We start from the raw sequence: 23,640 nt of genomic DNA, 5'->3' as shown, positions 1-23,640 counted from the left end.
GACTCACTGCACTATCGAACATGAAGAAGGAGAACTATTCTTTTGTTTTCTAAGCAGCTCGCTCTTTTACCCCAGGTGGCGATTTCTGAACGTGCTCCAAGTTTTCACGCTTGCCAAAGTAGAAAGCAAAAATGGCCAACCGTTATCTACTAGTAATGTAGTAGTACTACTAGTAAATAGTACAGTACTAGTAAAGCTAGAAGCTTTACAGAGAGTCGAGCATGTTTTGAGGTGCCACGTAGGCTACCAAGAACACAGCCTTGTTACTTATTCTTGTTACACATTCTCACCAAGAAAGGTCATGGGTTAGGGTGCTGGCCAAGTATTTTAGAGAAACAGCTGGGTGTCTGATGTGTCTCTGGAGTGGGATGCATGAATTGTTTCATGGGCAATGATACCCAGAGCTGGCCCCATTGACAGTACATAACGTGGAGTTAGGACAATCAGAATCAGTAGGTATTTATTAATAGAAGTTGGGTCACATTACAAGTATTAGTAGGCTTTCATTAATTTGACTGGCTAACCTGACCTTTTTGTTAATTTGATATCAACCAGTGCTCATGCATTTCTACAGGCCAATAGTTTCATTATATTGATCTAAGAATTAGCTTCCACTGGTTAATTAGAACTTGTTGGCACAATGTGCCTCCTAATGGCTTCATTGTACCTTTTGGCGGCGCTATGGGACAGTGAATTCATTCACCAAACTTCCACAATCGATACACATATTGGCAAAATGAAAAAGCAGTTTTATTGAAAGGAAAACATGACATTAGTATCAACTAAACACACAACGTTACTATGGTGCTCTGGCAATTAGGCTCTAGCAGTCAATGCCTTCTCTCCACTACAATGTTGCAGTTATGCATGCATATTTAAATGCAACTATCATGGAGGAAAACAAATGTCAGCATCTGCAGCAGCCAGCAGCACAGTTCTTATAATCCCTCCATCTGAGTGTATACATATGTTAGAGAAGTCATCTTTGATTGTGTATTATACATGGATGATATGGCACAATAGCAAATACATGTGACAATGCAATGACTTACGCATTTGCTACATCAAACCAAATGCCACTACTATGGCCAATCCAAGTCTCTCACAAAGATCAATCTGTGATCAAGCCAGACCTTCAAAATATAGCCCAATATGCACCACTTACCAACACTTGCCCATTGCCCCAGAAGCTGGGTGATGTTACAAGCCAAGTTGATGTCACCACAAGGTTGCGGTACAGTAGCTCTCCAGGGCACTTCAGTCACATAATGTGTCGTGTTTACCATTGCCAGTAGGTTCGTAACGTCACATTTATTTTCTTGAGGTGTCATACATATTCTGCACAGAAAAAAAACATACCCAAAATCAATTTAAACTGTCTGAAAAACAATTTGTGTTTTTTTAGTTGTTGTTTATTTAAATACAGGGTTTGTCTGTAAGGTAATGAGACTGGGTCTGATAAAAAGAATTTATTGATCCAGTTGGTACATATTGTCACGATTCACAAGCAGCAAGAACTGATAAAAAGAAGGGCAGGATACTTTAATTGCAGGCCTACTAAAAAATGATCGTGCAGGGACCTCTTCTTCTCTTCTGCAATGCGCGAGATCTTCATCCTCCTCTCTTCTCTTGTAAATGCCCCGTACTGGATGTGGAATTTGCCTCCCTGCAGAGAGGGCATCGTCCCAATGCTCACCTAGTGGCAGGAAGATGTGTCAGACGAGGTGTGGGCACTTCATTCCGAACAATAGGGCTTCATGCGAACAATGTACACAACTTCCGGTGGACGTTGCCTTGCCCTGGAGGAAGCAGACTGTCAGGGATGACCTCGTAGTTCAGGTCGCTGAGGCACCGTAAAACCTTGTACGGACCAAAGTACCGCCTGAGTAGCTTTTCTGAAAGCCCTCGCCGACGGATGGGACTACAAACCCACACTTTGTTGCCTGGCTGATATGTGATGTAGCGGCACTGCAGAATGTAGAATCAAGCATCTGGTCCTCTTGTCGGTCGATTCTGACGCGGGCGAGTTGTCTTGATTCTTCAGCATGTTGAGCGAAAGCTTCAGCGTCTGTGCCTGTATCACCACAGTCATGTGGCAACATCGTGTCGAGCATCATCATCACTTCACGGTGATGAAGAAGGCTAAATGGTGTCTTTCCCATTATTTCCTGCTGAGCAGTGTTGTAAGCGAATGTGATGTACAGTAAAATGTCATCCCGATTCTCGTGCTCCACGTCTACATACATACTCAGCATGTCAGCGATAGTCTTGGTCAAGCGTTCTGTTAGGCCGTTCGTTTGCGGGTGATAGGCTGTGGTCTTTCGGTGAGCTGTGCCGCTAAGGCTAAGCACTGTCTTTAGAAGTGTAGCCATAAAGGCAATCCTTCTGTCCGTTATTATCACCGCTGGTGCACCATGCCTTAGAACCACGTTTTCAATAAAGAATTGCGCTGCTTTGACGGCGGTGCCACTTGGAAGGGCCTCGGTTTCTGCGTAGCATGTCAGGTAATCAATGGCAACTATTACCCACTTATTGCCAGTATTGGAAGTCGGGAATGGTCCGAGAAGGTCCGTCCCAATTCGGGCAAATGGGGTTGTGGGGACTTGGACTGGTTGTAGTTGCCCAGCTGGTTCCATATATGGTGGTTTGCGTTGCCGACAATCGAGGCACACGTGCACAAAGGTGGCGATCCTTGGCCAGCAATATTTCTTTTTGACTCGGGCCAGTGTGCACGTGTAGCCGAGGTGGCCAGATGTCGGTTCATTGTGGCAGGCTTGCAAGGCCTCATGAAGGAGGCACGTTGGGATGACAAGTAGGCAGCTGCTTCCGCTTGCAGAGTAGTTCTTCTTGTAAAAAACATCATTACAGAAGCAGAATGATGGCAAGCTCGTTGCAAATGTTTTGGGCACGATTGTATTCCAACCTTCTAAAAATTCAATAAGTGGAATCAGTTCGCTGTCTTCCGGCTGCTGACGAGCAATCGTGGCCATGTCTAGGACACCTGTAAAAGCCATGTCTTAGTCATCTTCTGCGACTTCCTGCTCAATCGGTGACATTGAAAGGCAGTCGGCTTTGCAGTGCTTTCGTCTGGACTTGTACACCACTGTCATATCAAATTCTTGAAGCCTTAGGCTCCAGCACACTAGCTGACCGGACGGATCCTTCAAGTTTGTCAGCCAGCAAAGTGAGTGATGATCGCTGACAACACTGAAGGAACAGCCATAGAGATACAGGCGTAACTTCATAACTGCCCATACCATCGCAAGGCATTCCTTTTCTGTGGTTGAGTAATTGGACTCAGCACGTGAGAGCGTCCTACTTGCGTATGAAATTACTCTCTCGGCTGAGTCCTGCCACTGCACGAGCACAGCGCCTAGACCTACGTTGCTAGCGTCCGTATGAATCATGGTAAGAGTGTCCTCATCAAAGTGAGCCAGAACAGGAGGTGTTTGCAGGCACGGTAGGAGATCATTAAATGCTGCTTGTTCTTTGCCCCATACAAAGGCACATTGTATGGGGCACATTCTCTTGTAAGGCGCATTAACGGTGAAGCTATATGTGAAAAATTGGCTATAAATCTTCGGTAAAACAAGCAGAGACCTAGGAAACGCCTCACTGCCTTCTTATCCGTCGGTGTTGGAAACCTTGTGACGGCCGTGATCTCGTTGGGGTCAGGGCGGACGCCTTGATGACCTACAACATGGCCTAAGAACTGGAGTTCCTCGAAATCAAAGTGACACTTTTCTGCTTTCAGTGTTAAGCTGGCGGACCAGATCATTTGTAGAACCACCAGCAGCCATCTCAGGTGTTCCTCGAACGTTTCCAAAAAAACTACGTCGTCAAGGGATACTAGGCATGTCTGCCACTTCAGGCCTGACAGAACCATATCCACGAGTCACTGAAATGTTCCTGGAGCTGAGCATAAACCAAAAGGCAGGACCTTGAATTCGTAAAGCCTATCAGGCGTTACAAAAGCAGTCTTTTCTCTGTCTCTCTCGTCAACCTCAATTTGCCAATAGCCACTTTTGAGGTCTAAAGACGAGAAGTAGTGGGCATGCCTCAGCCTGTCGAGAGAATCGTTGATACACGGTAATGGATTTATGCCTTTCTTTGTCACCCGGTTCAGCTTACAGTAGTTGACACAAAAACGTAGACTGCCGTCTTTCTTTTTGACCATCACTACCGGCGATGCCCACAGGCTTTTTGATGGTTGGATAATGTCGTCGTCGAGCATTTTTTTTACTTGCTCTCGGATCACTTCGCGTTCTTTTGGTGCTACACGGTATGGGTTTTGTCGGATTGGTCTCGCTGTCTCCTCCATGATAATCTGGTGCTTTGTCTGTGACGTCTGACCAACTCTGGATGTCGTCGAGAAGCAATCGCGAAACTGGTGAAGCAGGTCCACAAGGCGCTGCCTTTTCGCTGGTGATAAGCTCGCACTCACGTCAAGAACACGCAACAGTGCAGAAGCGTCTTGCTCCCCTTGTTGTAATGCAAAGCATTCGCCGAATTCCGCAATCTCGTTGAGGTAAGCAACTGCTGCGCCTTTTGCAATGTGTCATTGTTGCTTGTTGAAGTTTGTCAGCAGTAGTTCTGTTTGCTTTGACGAGACTTCTGGCCGTGGCAATACCTTGAGTAAGCAAAAGTGTAATTATCTTTTCGGCAATACCTTCCCCATCATACTCTGCGTCGCACCTGACGGAAACAAGACGGCAAGATAATGGTGCCACGGTCACATCGTCTATGATGCGCAAAGACTTATGTTGTAGTTCTGCACTTTCATCCCCAGAAAGGGTTAGTATGCCTTCTGGTATGTTGATGACGGTGCTGTCCTCACATAAGAAGTCCATACCTAAGATTACATCTTTGCAGTAGTCGGGGAGAATAACAAAACTTTCGACGAATGACGAATCTCCTATATTGGCCCTTGCAGTACACTTGCCAGTCGGTGTCAGTAGCTGGCCTCCAGCACCTCTAATGTGTAGCCTGGACCACTCCATTTTCCCTTTGTGAAGTCTGTCCACCAGTTTTTCAGTTACAACTGAAAAGTCCGTGCCAGTGTCTACTAGTGCCATCACATTATGGCTGTCAATTGATACAGTAACATCTGCACTAACAATCTCGTCTGTCGTCAAATCATCCGGCTGTATCGGCTTCTCATTTGATGGCAATGGGGGGATTTTCGGCACTTCGACGTGTGGCAACTTTCCCCTCTGAGGTCGAGGCTTTCAGTTCTCCCGGCGGGGGCTGGGAGATCGCCCTCAGGCCATGTCAGTGGAACTGCGTCTTGCAGCTGGAAAACGATGTCCCGGAGAAGAGGGAGCACAAGTGGTAACCGGGAGAATCGGCTTGCCAGCTCGTCGAATTCGCGTCGATGTTGGCTCGACTGCCGTCGAAAGCACGACGAGAAGCAGTGGATGGGAACGCTTAGTACCCTTTGATGCGATAAGGGCAACGACGGCAGATATGGCCCACTTCCCCACAGTGGAAACCCAAGAGCCTGTAGTCAGCTGTGCGCCAAATGTCAGTTCTGCGAAGCAGTGGTCACGTCAGTTGTTCCCTATGGTACTAAGGTGATGCCAGTGCTGACTGCTTGTTATACTGCGGCGTCGGTATCGGAGGTCTCGGTCGACGGACAACATCTGTGTAGCTGAGCTGCCACGTCTGGGAATGTGAATGAGGTGTTGGCATCGGAAGTGGCGGACGATGGACAACATCTGCGTAGCTAGGCTGCCATGTCTGGGAATTTGGCTCGGGAGCCACAAACGCTTGCTTTATTTCTTGGCACACAACTTCAGCCACCGACGCAGCTGTGCATTCATTTGGCGTGGCAGTGAGCTTCTTAATTTCTTCCTGAACAATTTCGCGTATCAGACGGCGCAAGGAACCCTCGTCTGTGACTGTCACAACTGCGGCGCTTGCCGGTCTAGTGCTGGTCAGGTGATCATACTGGCTGCTGCATAGGTGTAACGCTTGCTCTATGGCCGTCGATTCTTTAATGAATTCATCGACGCTCATTGGCGGGTTCCGCACAAGACTGGCATGCAGTTGCTCTTTTACGCCGCCCATGAGGTGGCTGAGCTTTTTGTCTCGGGCATATCGGGGTCTGCACGACAACAAAGACGAGCCATGTCCTCAGCGAACATGACAACAGTTTCATTCGGCTTTTGAATCCGTGATTCGAGAAGATGCTGTGTGTGGTCTCGCCTTTCATTGCTCCCGAATGTATGGAGGAAATGGTGGTGGAACTCATCCCAGCTTGGCCAGATTCCCTCGTGATTTACGAACTACGTGCAGGCTCTGTCTTCAAGAGAGAAATACACATGGGATAGCTTCTGTCCAGCAGGCCACTCATTGTACTTGGTTAGGCGCTCATGTTCCTCGAGCCAGGCTTCTGCATCCTCGTAGGCATTGCCGTGGAAGTTCACAACCACAAATCCCGCCTTTGGGTAGCGCGCTACTGCCGACTGCAGCATCACATGACAGGCAGTCTTATTACTTTACGGACAAGCCCTGTACACTGTCAGGGTTCGTACAGGTTTCAGAGGCAAAAATTTAAGGGTATTCAAGGACTTTCAAGGCCCCATCAAAGATTTTTCAAGTGTGCAGAGAGGCATCCGAAGTAGCAATATTTTACAATAACAACATTTCAAAAGCACTACAGATAGCTTTATAGCACTAGAGATACAGAAATAAATTGGAAATGTCCAGACTTGATCACTATAAGTTCTTGGCAAGGCGCAAAGAAAGCAGCGCATACATGGGAGGGGTACAAGCAACAACACTCTCATCCACTGTGTGGTTTTTCGTTTCCACATAAGTAGTTGTACAAAGTGGAATGCATGTGCACTCATGTCAGCTTTAAATTTTTATACCCTCATTTCTAAATAGGTAGTTTGCCGTGTTCAAGCTGAGCTGCCATGGAAGGCAGGTCACATAATTGATCCTAGATTGCATTACTCAAGACATTGTGTTTTCAAGGGAAAAAAAAGAAAGCGATTACAGGACTTCCAAGGATCTTGAAACCAAACTTTTCAATTTCAAAGCTTTTCAATGGTTTCAAAGATCTGTGTGCACCCTGACTGTGTTTAGACCATGGGGTCCAGCCACCAGCCTCTTCCAGGAGCACTGAAAGATTAATAGTGCTAACCATGAAAGCCTCAAGGACCTCTGGCTAAGTGGCCCAACAAGGAAGTATAGCAAAAGTAACATGGTGCAATACAAGATACTATAAACCTTGTTCAGAGTGTGAGGCACACACGTGGCCTGTATTTAAACATTTAAAAAATAGAAAGAAAAATAAGACAGCACAGTTGTAAACAATGCTGGAAGTGAAACAAATGCCACAGGCCATGTGACGTGTGTGGAACAGGGGCTACATGAGAAAAGCTTGCTGCGCATTTACAGAAAAGAAAAAAATAATAGATACTGGGGTCTGCCCCATGACAAGCGCTGTACATGTTGGTAGGGATGTAACATTTCACCCTATCATAGTCCTCTGGTTCAATGGAACACTTCAAAGAAAATGACTGCAGCTGCTTTCCACGACCGTTGTTTGTTATGCATGCTGCACACATTTGGAAACATTGAAGAAGGAAGCACTACAAGTCACACTAGAGCCGAGCACATGTTTTGGTCTACAAAGTAGGCCCAGCAGCCAGTTCTAGGAAGACCACAGCACCTACAAACTTGCATGCTCCTTTTTTCGTGCCAGCCTGTTTGTTGAAATGGTGGAGCTTGCGTTGAACTTTTTGATTGGCCTTTGGCAGGTCACCACCAGGAAGGTACAATGGTAGCAATAAAAAGGACACGACAAGACACGAAGAAGTTCTCCAATTTGCTGACTGAAATTTCTGCTTGTTTGACATGCTGCTTTTGCTCTTGATCTTTTTTCCTTAGTGTGTGTAGCAAGTGAAGCAATCAAAGTAGACATGTAGAGCAAAGAAAAAGAAGAGGAGGATGACGACAGAGACCATGTGTGCACAATGATTTGGTCCAATGAACAATCGCTTCGTGGTGCTCCAAAGGTGCACTGAGATTCAGTAACACATGTGGAGCATGTGCCCAAAATGTGGGGAGAGAAAGATGGCAGGATAAAAAAGGTGGAAACCTTCAGCCAAGGAGATCAGGTATGACTGACATCTCTGCAGACACCAACAGTTCAGAGTCACCGACCAAGGCAGCCAACCAGGCTCCACTGAGCAAGAACGAGGTCTGAGGCTGCATGAAGTTCCGGGACTACAAGGTACCCACTGCCGAGATTAAGGGCGACTGCGCAAGCAATGGCAGTTGAGCACCAGGCTCAGTCGTGCATGGTTGCCTGGGACAGCCTTTGGGCAGTCCTGACCAGCAGCACCAGTATGCCATCGCCACCACTATCTCTATGACCAACGCCCTACCACAAGCCGCAATCAATGCGAGCAGCACCAGCACAGTCACAGCCAGCATTAATATGGAGTTCCACACTGCCACGTGCCTCATAATCAAATCGTGGCTTCAACAAATTCCCACTCCACCCCCACCAAAAAAAAAAGAAAAGTGCAATCTGGGGCAGCGAAGAATGTGGGTGAAACCTACGCAATGGCGCTATAGGGCCTAGAATACTACAGAATACATCGACGGTGCCTACTATTTGCAAACATGGTTAGGTCTATATTCTGTAGCTGTGATGGAAAGCGTGTAAGGGTGAGTCACAAAGAAGGGTGGCTTGATGTGCGGCGAATTCTCGCGCGCACTAAATATGTATTTCCAATTTGGAGCAGGTACAGATAAGCGCAGGCCTGGCACAATACCTGCCATAAATGACAATTTTGTGCAGCATGTAGCAGGATTTCCTTCACGGCGCAGTTTGGCACAATTGGCACAGCATTCCCATCACTGCATACATCTTGAAATGTTTCTGATTGGACCTATACTGAAAGTTTGGTTAATGCAGTAAAACCTCGTTAATATGTAGTTGGCAGGGACGATGGAGCAGGTGTACTAGGCAATGTACTAATTAACTGACAATGGCAGATAAGTGGCTATAGACTCAACAAGGCCTCAACAACTCAACAAGGCCATGAGCTATTTTTTCCATCAGACCCCACTTCTCTGCGAACGCCCTCATGACGATCATTGCACTAGCAGCATTGGATATAGAAGGGCCATCAGCGACATCGTCATCCATGATGACGACGTGGAAGCGCTAGAAGCTATGAGAGCAGGAAACACGTCACGGCTACCATGCTTTGATGTCACTATTGGTGGCAACTGCAGTTGGGGAAAGGCCCATGCACCGCAATTTCGCTAAGTATGGTCTGTGCGCATGGCATTTCGCCGATTCCACGCTTGTGAGCACTCAAAAATGGTGTAAGTACTGTGCACTGACTGTTGACATCCGTTCAGCAGCTACAGCGTAAGCGGTCAGCCAATACATTAGGTTCAGTGCGACGGGGGGGGGGGGGGGTCGTGCTGAAAGTTAAACAGCTGGATGTTTGCTCTGGATGTCAGTATGCAGTCCCATAGCAGGTTCACTTCTTCTACTGCTTTTCACAATGTTTCGAGTGGTTGGTTAAGTGCTTTCTAAGTATGCTAGACAAGAAATAATGTCATATCTGATGTCCTTGTAGAGAATTCTCACATGTAGTCCGCATTGTATAAACTTGACTGAATAATCTGAAGTTCTTAATCTATTCTGCAACCGTACACTTAGAATTATTCTGAAAATGCAAGAAATATGAAGAAAACAAATTTTTAATGGACAGAATGGACCTTTTCAGAAACATACAGTGGACCCGCCACGGTGGCTTAGCAGCTATGATGCTGCGCTGCTAAGCACAAGGCTGCAGAATCGAATCCCGGCCGCCACAGCCACATTTCGATGGGGTGGAAATGCAAAAATGTTTGTGTCCCGGGCATTGGGGGCCTGTTGAAGATCCCCGGGGTCAAAATTAATCCAGAGTCGTCCACTATGGTAAGCCACATAATCAAATCGTGGTTTTGGTATATCAAACCCTAGGATTCAATTCAAGCATACCGTAGTGCATTTTCCAGCATTTTCCGCTGAAATCGTTCAGTTTGAGAACTTTCTGCACAACTATGTGTGCCAGCACACGAGTCCCCTGGGAATAATGAAGTTGCTGCACGAAAGAAAGCTTATTGATGTGTTTCCGAACCTTTCTATTGTTTTGTGAATGTACTTAAAGCATACCCGTGGCAAACTGTGAGACTGAACGATCGGTTTCCAAGTTGTCGCTGTAAAAAATCGCCTTCGTTCGAACCTCCTTTACGACAAGGTGAACTCGCCTGCTATCATGTCCATTGAAAGTGACCTCCTCTGCAATCTATCTTTCAAACAGACTATATCTGATTTCGCCAAAGCGACGGTGCGAAAGATGCTATTTTAGAAGAGGACTGTTTGCGCTATACATGAATAGTTCCAATAAGTTCGTTGTGTCGCCTCCCAGCCTCCCCATTGCCAATGAAACGCTGTTGTTCGCCTCTTGTTTGTTCTTCTTGTGATATTTAGCGTGCTTATAAAGAACTGTATTTTTGTTGTTTTTGATAGTGCTATGTTTATTTGGTGTCGTCCTTGCTTGTCTTACTTTTAATAAAAATATTTTCAAATAATGTTTTGTAATTACAGTTGGTAATTTTCATCTGTATTCTAGTGCATTTTTATGGTGTTTGTATTGCCTTAAGTATTGTATATATATATTGCGTATTTATAGAGTAACATGTATAACAATTACTGCAATCTGATGCTTGAATTTTAATAAAGAATGTTTTGGATGCAACCATGCATCTCCTCACAGTATTAAACTTAGTGATGCAAACAAAGCCTAGCTTTAGAAGGATCGACATCTGAGCTGTGTTGTCTTTTCTATGTTCTTGTTTGCCTTGAGTGCACTAAACTTTTCCTTAAAGCCTAGCTTTTGCTGAAAACAGAATGCAGATTATTCACAAAGTGAACATATGTCTTGGTGTTTACAACAGCATGCATTTCAAGCAAGTTTTGTTGTTTTCCTTAAAATAATAAAAATATTAATAATCCTGCTGATCGCACTTTGTTCTTTTTAATTTGGTGGAATTAAAATGAAACATGGCATATTTCCAGTAGCGTAGCAGGCAACAGGGGGTGGGGAGTCAGTATAGGAAAAGGGGGCCTGCATGCGCATTAGTCCACTAAGAGGCTTTTCTAAGAGGTAGACATGTAGCACAACCCAGCACTCAGTTGTTTGTTTGGGCTCTCATTCTCGAAATGGGGCCCTATAGAGATTTACTAATGCCCTTGGGAGCCCTTTGTCCTACCACAGCTTTTGCAAAATAGTCGAGCATCCACCACTTATGTGGCAGGTAGATGTGTGTTGCCACCAGTTACCTATCGGTAAAATAGGCACAAGCACACTCCCAGACACCCAGACAGGTACTCTGTAACTACAGGAGTTTCAGATGCTTGAAGGGACACCCACCTAATGGTAAGTTGGTAAGGTGGAACCACCAGACTTCTTGTTGAGATTTGTGTGGTGTTTTGTTGGTCTTAGTTGTTGCACAGCAATCATAGTGGCCTGTACGAACTTCCTTCAAGCAACGCACATCTGGAAAGCTGGTCATTTGGCCAGGGTCTGCTTGAACCACACACTTCCCGCAGTCGAGCCAGGTGTCATACCCACTGGGCCACGGCTATGGAGCTTCTATTGCAACAATGGCCATGAAACCATGAATGGCCATGAAACCATGTAGGCCATGAAACCTACAATGGAAATGGGCATGACAAAGGGAAGTCTCAAAGTTTGTTTCTCAGCGCATGAAAAGCACTGCAGTGCATAATATGAGGTCGCAGAAGTAGATAAAGAAGACACCATAGTGTATCACTTCAAATTGATTTAGTGAAAAAAGAAGACACACCTTTAGGTGCAGGAATTAGCTTTTCACATGCCACAGTGAGAGCAAGGAGTGAGTGTGAAGGGGGTCCCAACGTTTAAAAGAATGTCTTTTTTTTTTTATGCCATAACATTTTTAGCCTACTTCCCCAACTTTGTGTCGTTGGTGTCTATATTTCTAACCTCTATCGACTTGCTGCGAGTGCTCCCTACGGGTACATGTCCAACTGATAAAATTTAGAATGGGCACTCTTCTAGGTGAAAATGAAAGCTTTAGGCTTGAAATATATGCCTATGGAATTGCATCATAATTTATTCGAAGTCAGATATGCTGAAATCCAATTCTACAGTGCCAGTGGGACAAAACTAGCTGCGGCCGAGAGGCCACATTAAGTGAAGCTTTCTTTGTGAATTCAAAAGTGCAGACACTATGGTCTGTGGGAGCCAGTAGTACAATTCTGGTTACAGTTGGAAGGCAGAGTTTAGTGAAGCTTTCTTTGCAGCATCCCTAGGTGTAGACGCTGTGGTCTGTGGTGGCACTGTGGCGCATGAATGTATTAATGCAATCAGCATCTTAGCCTACTTCCCCAACTACATATAGTAAATAAAGGTATCTTCAGCGATACAGTGTGTCCCTGTTTCACTGCTAATTGCATTAATGGGAACAATCACGATAAGGTGAGTTCTGCCATGTGTGTGTGTGCGTGTGTGTGTGCGTGCATGTGTGTATGTGTGTACACGCACATGGCAGAACAAGTTTACATCTTAATTGAATTTCAACTGAATTGAACTGAATTTCACATCCTGTAGAAGTGAAATTAAATGCAACATCAACAAGCTATTGCTTATTAGGTGAGGGTAGTGACTGCACATACACTTGCCCCACACTTGAAGCATGTAGTACAGCACCAAACTTTTGCATCAGCTTCATCACAATGGTGGCCCCAAAAGCAGTGATGACTGTGCCGAAATCTTGACAGCATGTGAGACTATGGCACAGATGATGATCAAGAAGACACCACAGTGTGCCACTTTCAGCCAATCTCTCTCTCTCTCTGTATATATATATATATATATATATATATATATATATATATATATATAGCCAAAGAACTGCAAATAACCCTCAAGACAGGAAGGGTATCTCAATAGATAAAAACAACAAAGAAAGTGCTAGAAGGTGCCTTACCAATTCATTACCAGGACACCCTTGGGAACCTGTATTACAGAAGTGTTGCAGTCATCCAGGTGGCATACTCGTTGATCCTAAAGCCATAAGCAGGTCCTGAAAGAGCAGGCAAAAGCAAGAATTTCGGGCATTTCAGTTTAAACATATCTCTTTGTGGAAATGCGGGATGATTCTGACAGCACCAAATAGCTTCTCCAGTGCTTTAAGAAATAAAGAACAAACTGCCAAAACAGTTGCAGTGCTTCAAACGCTTAATGTATTTTTTTTTTCTTTGCGTAAGGTGGTAAAAAACTGTGTTGGGCTGAGTATGGCATTTAAAAATGCTGCAAAAGGCTGTTCTCACACACGGTTTAAGAGCAGACAAGGCAGCTGTTCAAAGATAACACGTTATCTGATAATTTTCAGCCTTGGACGATTTTATAAGCTACAGCCAAGTACTACTCCTAGCTGCTAGGTATGGAAAATTTCTTCTTGTGCTGCGGGATGTGCGGTGCACATTATCATGTTGGAATGAAACCAAAACCATTCTTGCGCCCTGTTGAGTACGTGATGTGACCTCAGCCAGTTAAAAAAGTACATGTACATCACACATGGCTCTTCATATCAAAAATGAATCGTGTCACTTGCTCGCAGCAAGAACATGAACGCGAATAGGAAAGGGAAATAAGTTGTCAGAGAGCTCCTTCAAAACCAAGACGTCAACGCGTTTGCTTACACAGTAAGTAGGACGAAGAGCTTCCCGTCGAGGAAGTGAATATACGGAAGCCAAATCGAGCCGGGTTGGCGAAGCAGTTATCTGCCTATCTGCTACCTTCGGCTTTCTTGCCAGTGCAGTCTTGAAGTTGCGTCATCACTTCGCCTTAGCAGTCTTTGACGTCCAGCTTGAGCCGCGGCCTATCCGGCCTTCCCAGACGCACCGCTCTTCGGATCACGACGCCGGGCCTGGATGATGAGCGGACATGCAGCCGTCGAAGCAATGGCAAGGTGCAACAATCGAGCGAACTTTGAAATTTGGTCGCTGATGAGCCAACCAAATAGAATCGGCCATTTCGTAAAGAAACTTGTACTGTTTTCATGTTGCATGGAAGCGACTGTCCTGCTGCCGATGAAACAGCGGCGCGAAAATGGGGCGTTCGAACGGCCACGGGATCTACAGACAGAGCCCAACTGAGGTTGCCAGAAAGGCCGTGTTGGCCTGTCAGCCCAGACAGACTTTAGAAATTGCAATCGTATAAACGAACCGGACTACAGGCTCAAACCGCAGAACAATCTACCATACAAAATAACGAATGCTATACGAGACGGTCATTTGCGGAATCGCCAGCTGCGAGAGAGAAAATCTGGGGGCGTTTGCGCCCTAAGTTTCTCCCTTTGCCTAGGTACCACGGAGGAGAAGTTTCTTTGCTCGTTTTGTATGCGTTTGTCCCTAGGCGAGCCGGCATTCTGCCATGTGTCGGCTGGCGATTCCTTCACGTCGATGTCTGTGTTCTTGACGAAGCCGTGCGTGCCGTGCGTCGTCCACAAGTTCTCCTCCTGCGTCTCCGTGGATGTTGCTGGTAGGTTTGTTGCACTTTTTGTCGCAACGGTAACATGCGGAACGTGCGACGGGATCAGTGAATCATTGATCAGTGAACCTGTGATATCGAGGATCAATCGGACAACTTTAATGCCATAGCATTTCGCTGTGTCCATCATGCGTTGGTTGTCAGTGCATACTGTACCCTTCAAGAGATTCGCGTGAACATGCATGTCTGCATGTTGAAACATATTTAGCACCCTGTAGCTAGGAAAAGCGAAAGTCGTTATGCAATTTATGGTCGTAGACCACTCTAAAAGGTGATGGCGGCCGCAGTGTTCCGACTGGTGTTATAGAAGTGGCGGGGTGCTTTTTTCGTCCCGACGATATAATGGATTTTCACCAGTACTGCGATAGGACGGTATACGTCACCGGCAAACGGAGCCCTCACGAGAGCACCTGAGCTTACAATGACGATCTGTCTAAATGTACGTCCGATCCTGGCCACGGCGGCCGCATTTCGATGGGGGCGAAATGCGAAAACACCCGTGTGCTTAGTTTTAGGTGCACGTTAAAGAACCCCAGGTGGTCGAAATTTACGGAGTCCTCCACTACAGCGTGCCTCATAATCAGAAAGTGGTTTTGGCGCGTAAAACCCCATACTTTAATTTAAATGTACGTCCAACGTGCCTGCTTCGCTAGCTCTGCGGCTCCCGCTTACCGATTTATTGCACATGGTTTTGCTGAAGAACCTTTATTTATATCGAAGGGGATATGCCAGTGGTCTACACTATGGCCCCTACTCCTCGCCCTGGAAGAGACACAAAACATCTTTAATGTGACGAAAGATGGCTCATTAAATCAATAATCCGCCATCACCAACTCGGCACGAGCGCCGCACGGGCGAGAAAGTCTTTCCGACGTACACCCACTTTAGCAGTACATTTCAACTCGACATAGGTCACAGATTTCCAGAAGCACAGGCTGGTACACTTGGCTCACTGTAGCCAAGTGTACCAGCCTATTACTGCCATTTTTATGAGACACCTGCTGCTGCTATCCCTTGCCACAACTGCGCGTTCACTTCTTTAACAGCGCCAGGACTGATGCTTGGCATCAGTAGCATTCGTGACAGAAAATGCTTGCTCTTTGGCAACTGATGACCCAATTAATTTGCTACTTTCTTCTGAAATTTGTGCTCATAAGTGCTGCTCTTGTTGTCACTGTCAAACTGATCTCCTTTGTGTGATCCCTTGTACTTTTTCTGTACCCTTCTCCCTGCACATGCTTGATCACTTTTTGTTGCTCTTCCCTGTCGCCATTCCTCTACAGTGGCACTGTCTTTTGCTATATGTGCCTGGCTGTCTATTGCTTATGCCGCATGTTCACTGTAATGATTTCCTTCGCCAGATACGTGAATTATTAATTGCTAAAAAAACTTTTATCTGCAGGGTCTCCTGGAAATTCATCCACAGCTGGAAACCAATATTGTGCTTCATCCCAGACCACAGCTTATCTCCACATCAAAGCCTTTACATCTCCAGTCTCACTCACGTTCGCTCTGAACAGAAAAAAAAAAAGAACAGTTGCTGCACTTCACAAGGCAAGAATCCATCTCATCATTTTCTCCTGCGGCGGGGGTATTCTGTAAGAGTACACCTAGTGGGCTGTCCATTTCGGCCACTGCTGATTGGATTCAGCTGTGAGAGGAGGAGACCAGCAGCCCTAGCCAATCAGTAGCGGCCAAAATGGACAGTCCACTAGGTCGGCTCTTACGGAATACTCCTCCCCACCCCCTTGCTCACCACCTCTTGCCTGCTGGGTTTCTCTTGTCATGTATGACTTTGCACATACTTTTCGTTCATGTTCTCCTTTCTGCTTTGTCACTACACCTAAGCTTTCTTTGTCGTTGTTCAAGCAATAGCTCTTCATTGCCATTGCTATTTTCTCGGCCTTCACGTATTCTATTGCAGTCACTAGCGTCATACTTACTAATCAGTGCGGAAATAACGGAAGACACACAGAAGGGCACAGGACGAGGGCTTTCTAATAACTGAAATTTATTGAACACTAGCATCAAATGTCTCTTACCTTTGGTTGCTCCATATAACTTGCTAAAAATGCAATAGAAATTTTTATCATAGGGCATTCAATCTTGGAGCATATTTAAATTATAGCTATTTGCTTTGTGATGAAATATTGCTTTGGTAAAAAACAACTAATTAACTTGGCAAGTTGTTTCCAAAGACTGCATCCTTTGCATGTCCAAATGTCCACACCTTCCAAGTTCCTAAAGAACTTCACAGCTTCAAAGGCTTTTGCTTCATAATTTTGCAGCTTAATTTGGCATTTTATCCCCGTTGTTCATCTCGTTAATGTGGCTGTTGTGTGACGGTACCGAGCTTATGACTTAGACCTTAGCATGAAGCAATGCTTAAAAACTGTTGTGCTCTTACACGCTTTATCAAATCACTGCTTTGTTTTAATGTTACTGGTGCTGTGGCTTTGGTGTTGGCTGCGAAACCCAAGGCCGTGGGATCAAATCCAAGCCCCTGCGGCCACATTTCGATCGGGGCAAAATGCAAAAAATGCTGTGCGCCATGTATTGGGTGCACGTTAAACCCAGGCGCTCAGAATTAATCCAGAGTTTCTCACTATTGCATCCCTCATCATCATTTAGTGATTTTGGCATGTAAAACCACTGAGCTTAATTTTTAAGTATTGTCTTTGCCCAGTACAAATCTAGATTTTGGACGTCACTGCAAATGTAACCAATACACAGATTTAAATACTTTGTCATCTAAAGAAGAATGGGACACTATAAAATGCAATAATCACCATCATGTGCCTTGAAGCCAGAACAATATCGGCACGCTAGGAAGCACCATCGCTATTGCCTGTTGCTTGACGACTCCAATACACCTCGTCACAGTCAAACAGAACAGCTTTCACCTCCAACTTTTGTCCACTCTCCTTTGCCTGTTGTCTAATAATCTCGCCAAATTCTATGGATGCTATCCTGTTCTCCAGCTGTGAATTGTGGTTGAACCACTTCAGACGTCTGTTGACTTGTTTATCTGACACAGTGAAGTAAAAGTGTAGTGCAGTGATGTTGCAGTGATACTCTTGCCAGAATAACCTACTTTTCATGAAACCAGTGTAGTAGTCAGAAGACTGGCATTTATGCCAGCTGCATTGCCAAGCTCCTGCACAAGAGCAGCGCTTAGCATCTGAGCATTCGCATCATTCTGAGTATTCTTGCATATCATTTGTGCTCGTTAAACCTTGCTACAAGACATTAATTTTCAGCAGCCAAGCCTGACAGTTCTGGTAAATTTTTTGTGCTCTGAGCTGGTTTGATGCAATACTTTTAATGGAATTTCTTTATTGCTGTTTATTATGTGGTCAGTGACAGGATTTTTTTTTATGCAAGAGTTAAATGGTTCTTTCAGTGAAAAAGCCGGCAGCATCTGTAGCAGCAAAACGGTGCCTAATTTCCCGTTGACTGTGACACCATGTGAGCACACGAGGCGCGCTCATGACACTAGCTTGCACTTGCTGGCTCGTGTCTCAGCAGAGGAACGCGAGCGAAGGGGAACATCTGCTGCTGCGCTACTTCGCGAGGGGAGAGTGCATTGCTACGACAACACATCACCTTCCCTCTCGCAAGCCTGTGTTACCACCTGTTCCTTGTCTACTCAAGCTCTTGTGTGTGTTCTAACTGCGCCTCGGTAAGGCTAAATCAATATATGCCAAGCGTCTTAACGTGCCCGCTTGCCTGCGAGGAGTTCATATCTCGGCCTGCTCAGTGGCGTTCAGTTGGACATTAAAGTATTCACAACTCATAAGAAGTGCTTAGGTGTCCTCGGATTTTCTTCGTACTTAATGCACAAACTTTGAAGTCATTTTCCATGGCGAAATTAGTTAAATATCATCGTCCCTTGTCTGCTGTCCGTCCTTTGTGTGAGCCTTATACATCTTCGCAGCCACTCCTGTCATGCACAGTAATTTGTGTACTTGTGCTTGATTCTTCCATGGCATATGATTAATTAATGCATTTTATTTGCATGATCCAACTAAACATGATCTCAAAAAGCTTCACTTGACTGCTCACTTGTCCCTGTGGCTACATTGTGTGGATGTACTATCACCATCAAATGAAATGCAAACAGCACAGTGCGTGCCTGTAGCATCACTGAATGTATAGTGCACACACTTCAATCATCACCCTCACAGGCATGCACATCTGGTTTCACAACACTGTGCAATGATGTTCGCCCTATACTGAGATATTTTTCTTTCTGTTTTGCTTCTTGTTTTCTTAGATTTTTGGGTTTTTTTTTTTGCTTTGAAATAAGAGGAAAGCATAACAGAAAGAAAATTTGACTGCATTCAATGTATTAGAAAATGTTCACTTCAATTTTTTTTCTCACACTTGAATCAAAAGCAGTGTGGCAACACTGAGTCTTGATGAAATGAATTGGAAGCCTCGGAAACTGTTCCCACTGGTAATCGAAGCTGATCTTGAAGGCCATGCTTTGGTCTACTGCAAAAACTGGAACTGATTTCAGGAGCTGGGAAATACATTATGGCCCTCATTCATTGTTTTGCTTTTGCATCTTGGCAGTTTGCTGCTGCTATTTATAGCACAAGTGAAGGAATTGTAGCACAAGTAACACTGACACCTGTGCTGCCCTTTTTGGTGCCAGAGTGTGTGAAGGAAGGCTGCTATCTGGTCTTGAAATCCATCGAAGCAGCCTTATTCCCAGACATCACACAGCCTTGCCAAAATGGCGGTTGGCATGAAGGGTCTAGAGGCAGCGACTTCAAATAGAATTTTCGACTTGTCGTACCAGAAATGGTTTTATTTCCAACAAACTTTGTTGGCTGTCCTCCAGGCGAAAAGCTGCAACATACAGCTTTAATGTGCCTGAAGGCCCTCGCATGGCAGCAGTAAGTCTCCTATCGGCAAACATATAACATACGAAACATTAATCTATCAGGATATACATTTACAATGTAGCAAAAGAAATGTGTAAAGAAACATTCATCTTTTCAGATAATTATATAGTACTTATAAAATAAATTCTTAATGTGCAACAAAGCCAAGATGCATATTATATGTATTATATGTCCCAAAATATCACATTTCAAAAATAAGCACTACAGACAATATGTCTAGTATGTACACTTGCCCCCAAAATATTACAGGGTGTGCGAGCGTGTGGCAAAACGACCCTTCTCCCCTTCTAGCTGTGCACCCATGGTATCGAGTTTGCACGCATGCGCATCCCTCCGAGATTGCAAGCGTGCATGTTTCTGCACTTCCTCCTTGTGCGCTGGCAATATCCGAATGTAGCCGTGAGGTGCCTCTCTTGCGATGGGCGCAAAACTATGTGAAGCCTGAGCTTGCGCGTGCCGCTGCGGCTGCTTTTTGTCGAGTCACGAGCGCCGACGCATATGGCCCGGTGGCGAACCCAACAAGTAATTTTTTTTGAGCTGCACCATTTCGTGTCCAATCTTTGTTGTTTCTTTTTATGAATGGGGCATTCTCCCACAGAAGAGCGTGTCAGAAAATGCCCCTATAGAAGGAGACAGTGTCAACTCCCATTGAAGACCAGCAGTTAGGACACAGAGACAGAGAAGCTGCCGGATGGATCTGGGACAGCGATGCTGGCCTGTACTTTCCTATCGTCTCCATTATCCATGGCAACCTGGTATGAAGAGCATGTGTTAACCATTTATGCTTGAACTACTTTTTCCTGGAAACAGTTAACAAAATGTTTTGCATGGAACAAAGAAGGTATGTTCACCTGCACAAGTATTGGCTCATAGGGAAGGCTGGCACATAGGCTGGAGGGATCAAGGTCGGGCATGTTGATCTGGACTGCACTTTTAACTCGAAGTCTATGGCAGCCTGAAAGCAAGAGTGCTTATGCTAATTTTCTGTTTGCCCTACGACATAGAATACACTGCCTACTTAAAGTACTCGGTAGAGCTGTTGAACAAGTCCATCTCAGGAGGAATTGTAGAAGCCCGGTAACCAGGGAAAGTTGGTATTATTTCACTGACTGACTGACTGAATAAACTTTATTGAAACCAGCAAGAGATGGTGACTGGGCCTAGGCCTCCCACATGGGGACGTCAAGGTGTTGCCTCTTCGCCGCCTCGCAGGCCTGCTGGGTCGCCCAGAGTTGGTCGTCAAGGTTGGGGCTACGCAGGGCAGCGTGCCATCTCGACGAGAGGGTCGTGGGGTTAGTGTCGGGGTATTGGTGCCTACAGTCCCAAAGCATGTGTGGAAGTGTGGCTGGCTGTGTCTTGCAGATATGGCACGTGGGATTGGGGTAAATGTCTGGGTAAATCTTGTTATAAAGTTGTAATGAGGGGTAAGTATTGGTTTGTAGCAGGCGGAAAGTTGTAGCCTGCGCTCGGGATAGTTTGTTGTGTGGGCCGGGGAAGGTTCTACGCTCTAAGTAGAAGGACTTCACAAGATCATTGTAGCGTGTCAGGCGATCCCTACCGGTGGGGGCAGCCTCCCCTTCTCCCGCGCAGTCAACTAGGCCTCGCGCTAGGGAGTGGGTAACCTCGTTGAGGTTGGGGAGGTGCGGGTGGACGGTGCCTGCATGAGCCGGGAACCAGACGAGTGTAACCTGATGGTCGGTTGAGCGGGGCTCTTGTTGCAAGATGCGCAAGGCTTGGTGTGAAATACGGCCGTTGATATAGTTGATAACGGCGGAGCGGGAGTCAGAGACGATGGTATGGCATGTTGGGTCTAGGGTGGCTAGCGCGATGGCCACTTCTTCAGCTTCCTCAGCGTGTGGGGTTACTAGGCTGATAGCATGTTGGAGAGACCCTTCACGCGTGGTGACGGCTGCAAAGCGGGTACCGTGGGGATATTCGGCAGCGTTGACGAAACTCACACCGTCGTGGCGAGTAAGCGATTTGGTGAGAACCGTGGCACGTGCTGTGCGACGTGCGTGGTTGTATTTGGGGTGCATGTTTCTGGGGATAGGATCGGCGTGAATCCAAGCTCGTATGGTGGAGGGGATCTAGTGCTTATGGCCGTGTTGATGGTGGTAGGTGATGCCGTGCGAGGTGAGGATATGGCGACCCGTGGCTGTGAGAGTGAGTCTCTCCAGCTGAGAGCGACGTTGGGCCTCGATGAGCTCGTCCAGTGTGTTATGGACGCCTAGTTGAAGGAGGAGGTCAGTGCTGGTGCAACCGGGGAGGCCGAGGGCTTGTTTATAGACACCGCGTAGGAGGATGTTGAGCTTGGTTTGTTCAGCCTTGTACCAGTTTAGATACGCAGCAACGTAGGTGATGTGGCAAATTACGAACGACTGGATTAACCGGAGCAGATTCTCCTCTTTCATACCCCCACGGCGGTTGGAGACCCGCTTCAAAAGTCTCATGGTGTTGGCTGTATTTCTCTTGATTTTGGCGAGGGCCATGCCATTCGCTCCGTTCGCCTCTATGAACAAGCCGAGCACACGGATATTGGTGACGAGGGGTATGGGGCTGCCATCCGTGAGATGAAGCGCAATGTCTTCGTAATGGCGTTTAGCGGTGGAGTATTTTGGACGGCGGCCACGGAGAGTAGGCCTGTAGAGAGGGAGTTCGGACTTTGCAGGGGAGCAGCGAAGCCCCGTGCCTTGGATATAGGTCTCGACTGTTTCAATGGCGGATTGTAGCGCCGTTTCTATTTCGCCGTCACTGCCTTTGTGGGCCCAGATGGTTATATCGTCAGCGTATATGGTGTGGGTGACACCGTCCACTTGCTGCAACTCCTTGGCAAGATCGATCATGACAAGATTAAAAAGCATTGGGGAGATAACGGAGCCCTGGGGGGTTTCCGCGCTGCCCAAAGTCTGGGCGTCGGTGCGGAGATCCCCCACCGAAAGGAAGGCCATGCGATTAGAGAGAAAGTCTCTGACGTAATTATAAGCGCGCGCACCGATATTAAGGCGTGAGATGCGGTCAAGAATGGTGAAATGGGCTATGCTGTCAAATGCTTTTTCGAGGTCGAGGCCGAGTATAGCTTTAATACTACGTGTTCTATCTTCTAGTATATGGTACTTAAGTTGTAGCATGGCGTCTTGGGTCGACAGGTGGGCCCGGAAGCCAATGACAGAGTGAGGATACGCTGCAGTGTCTTCCAGATGGGTGTTGATTTGCGTGAGGAAGGCATGCTCCATAACCTTTCCCACGCATGAGGTTAGTGAGATGGGACGAAGATGATCGAGGCTAGAAGGTTTGCCAGGTTTGGGAATAAGGATGACCTTTGCTGTTTTCCAGGCCGGCGGAATGGCACCATTACGCCAGCAGTCATTGATATAATCTGTCAGGTGGGTGATGGAGGCATCATCCAGATTACGGAGGGCTTTGTTAGTGACCCCATCGGGCCCAGGGGCAGAACGGCTGTTTAATTTATGCAGGGTGGCTTGGATCTCAGCGACACTAAAGTCTTCGTCCAGTGGGGGGTTGGGGGCCCCGGTGTAGGAGCCGTGAGATTGCACTGGGCCCACGGGGAGATACTTGTTGGTGAGGTAGTCTAAGACTTGGGCGCGGCCGTTTCTTCCTTTCTGTATAGAGAAGTTTAGTGAGGCGATCTTGTTGGGAAGAGCGGGTGGCTTGGCTATCGAGGAGGTGTTTGAGAAGCTTCCAAGAAGAGGGACAATGGATCTGTCCGTCAGCAGTATTGCACAGTTCAGTCCACTGCTGACGGCTCAGAGTGAGGCAATGGGCTTCGATTTCCTTATTGAGGAGGGCTATTTTAGCGCGGAGGCGCCTGTTGAGACGTTGCCCTTTCCAGCGGGATAGGATGGATGTTTTAGCCGCGAGGAGATGGGCCAATCTACTGTCCATGCGCTCGACGGGGGCATCGGTTGTAACGGTGCGCGTGGCTACATTGGTATCGGAGTGGAGATTTCGGGTCCATGCATCAATGTCCTCTATGCGTTCCGCGTGCTGGTCAGCGGATCGATGCTTGCGAAATGCATCCCAGTCAACCCAAGTGAACTCACGGGGTTTGGCAGTAACTGCAGCTATCCGAGGGATAAGTATGGCAATGA

General features: G+C 46.4%; 2 long non-coding RNA genes across 4 annotated transcripts in view; one reads left to right on the top strand and one right to left on the bottom strand.

The window, feature by feature from the left end:
* The window catches only part of LOC139060172 (uncharacterized), a 113,465-nt gene that overhangs the window by 11,913 nt on the left and 77,912 nt on the right, over window positions 1–23,640 (bottom strand). Inside the window, exons 1-4 of one of the 2 annotated variants that reach the window (XR_011514641.1) lie at window positions 13,769–14,345; window positions 13,054–13,149; window positions 11,454–11,734; window positions 1,166–1,338 (exon numbers count right to left, since the gene is read on the bottom strand). This is a non-coding gene — a long non-coding RNA (uncharacterized lncRNA). Of the gene's footprint in view, window positions 1–1,165; window positions 1,339–11,453; window positions 11,735–13,053; window positions 13,150–13,768; window positions 14,346–23,640 lie in introns of those variants that run through there. The other variant, XR_011514642.1, reaches the window with a different exon arrangement.
* The window catches only part of LOC139060173 (uncharacterized), a 33,446-nt gene continuing 24,259 nt past the window's right edge, over window positions 14,454–23,640 (top strand). Inside the window, exons 1-2 of one of the 2 annotated variants that reach the window (XR_011514643.1) lie at window positions 14,454–14,609; window positions 16,021–16,172. This is a non-coding gene — a long non-coding RNA (uncharacterized lncRNA). The remainder of the gene's footprint in view (window positions 14,610–16,020; window positions 16,173–23,640) is intronic. The other variant, XR_011514644.1, reaches the window with a different exon arrangement.

The sequence above is a fragment of the Dermacentor albipictus genome, chromosome 5 (assembly GCF_038994185.2).
Source record: "Dermacentor albipictus isolate Rhodes 1998 colony chromosome 5, USDA_Dalb.pri_finalv2, whole genome shotgun sequence".
Classification (NCBI taxonomy): Eukaryota; Metazoa; Arthropoda; class Arachnida; order Ixodida; family Ixodidae; genus Dermacentor; species Dermacentor albipictus.
The sequence above is the reverse complement of the archived record's forward strand: the minus strand, read 5'-3'. Positions and strand labels throughout refer to the sequence as shown.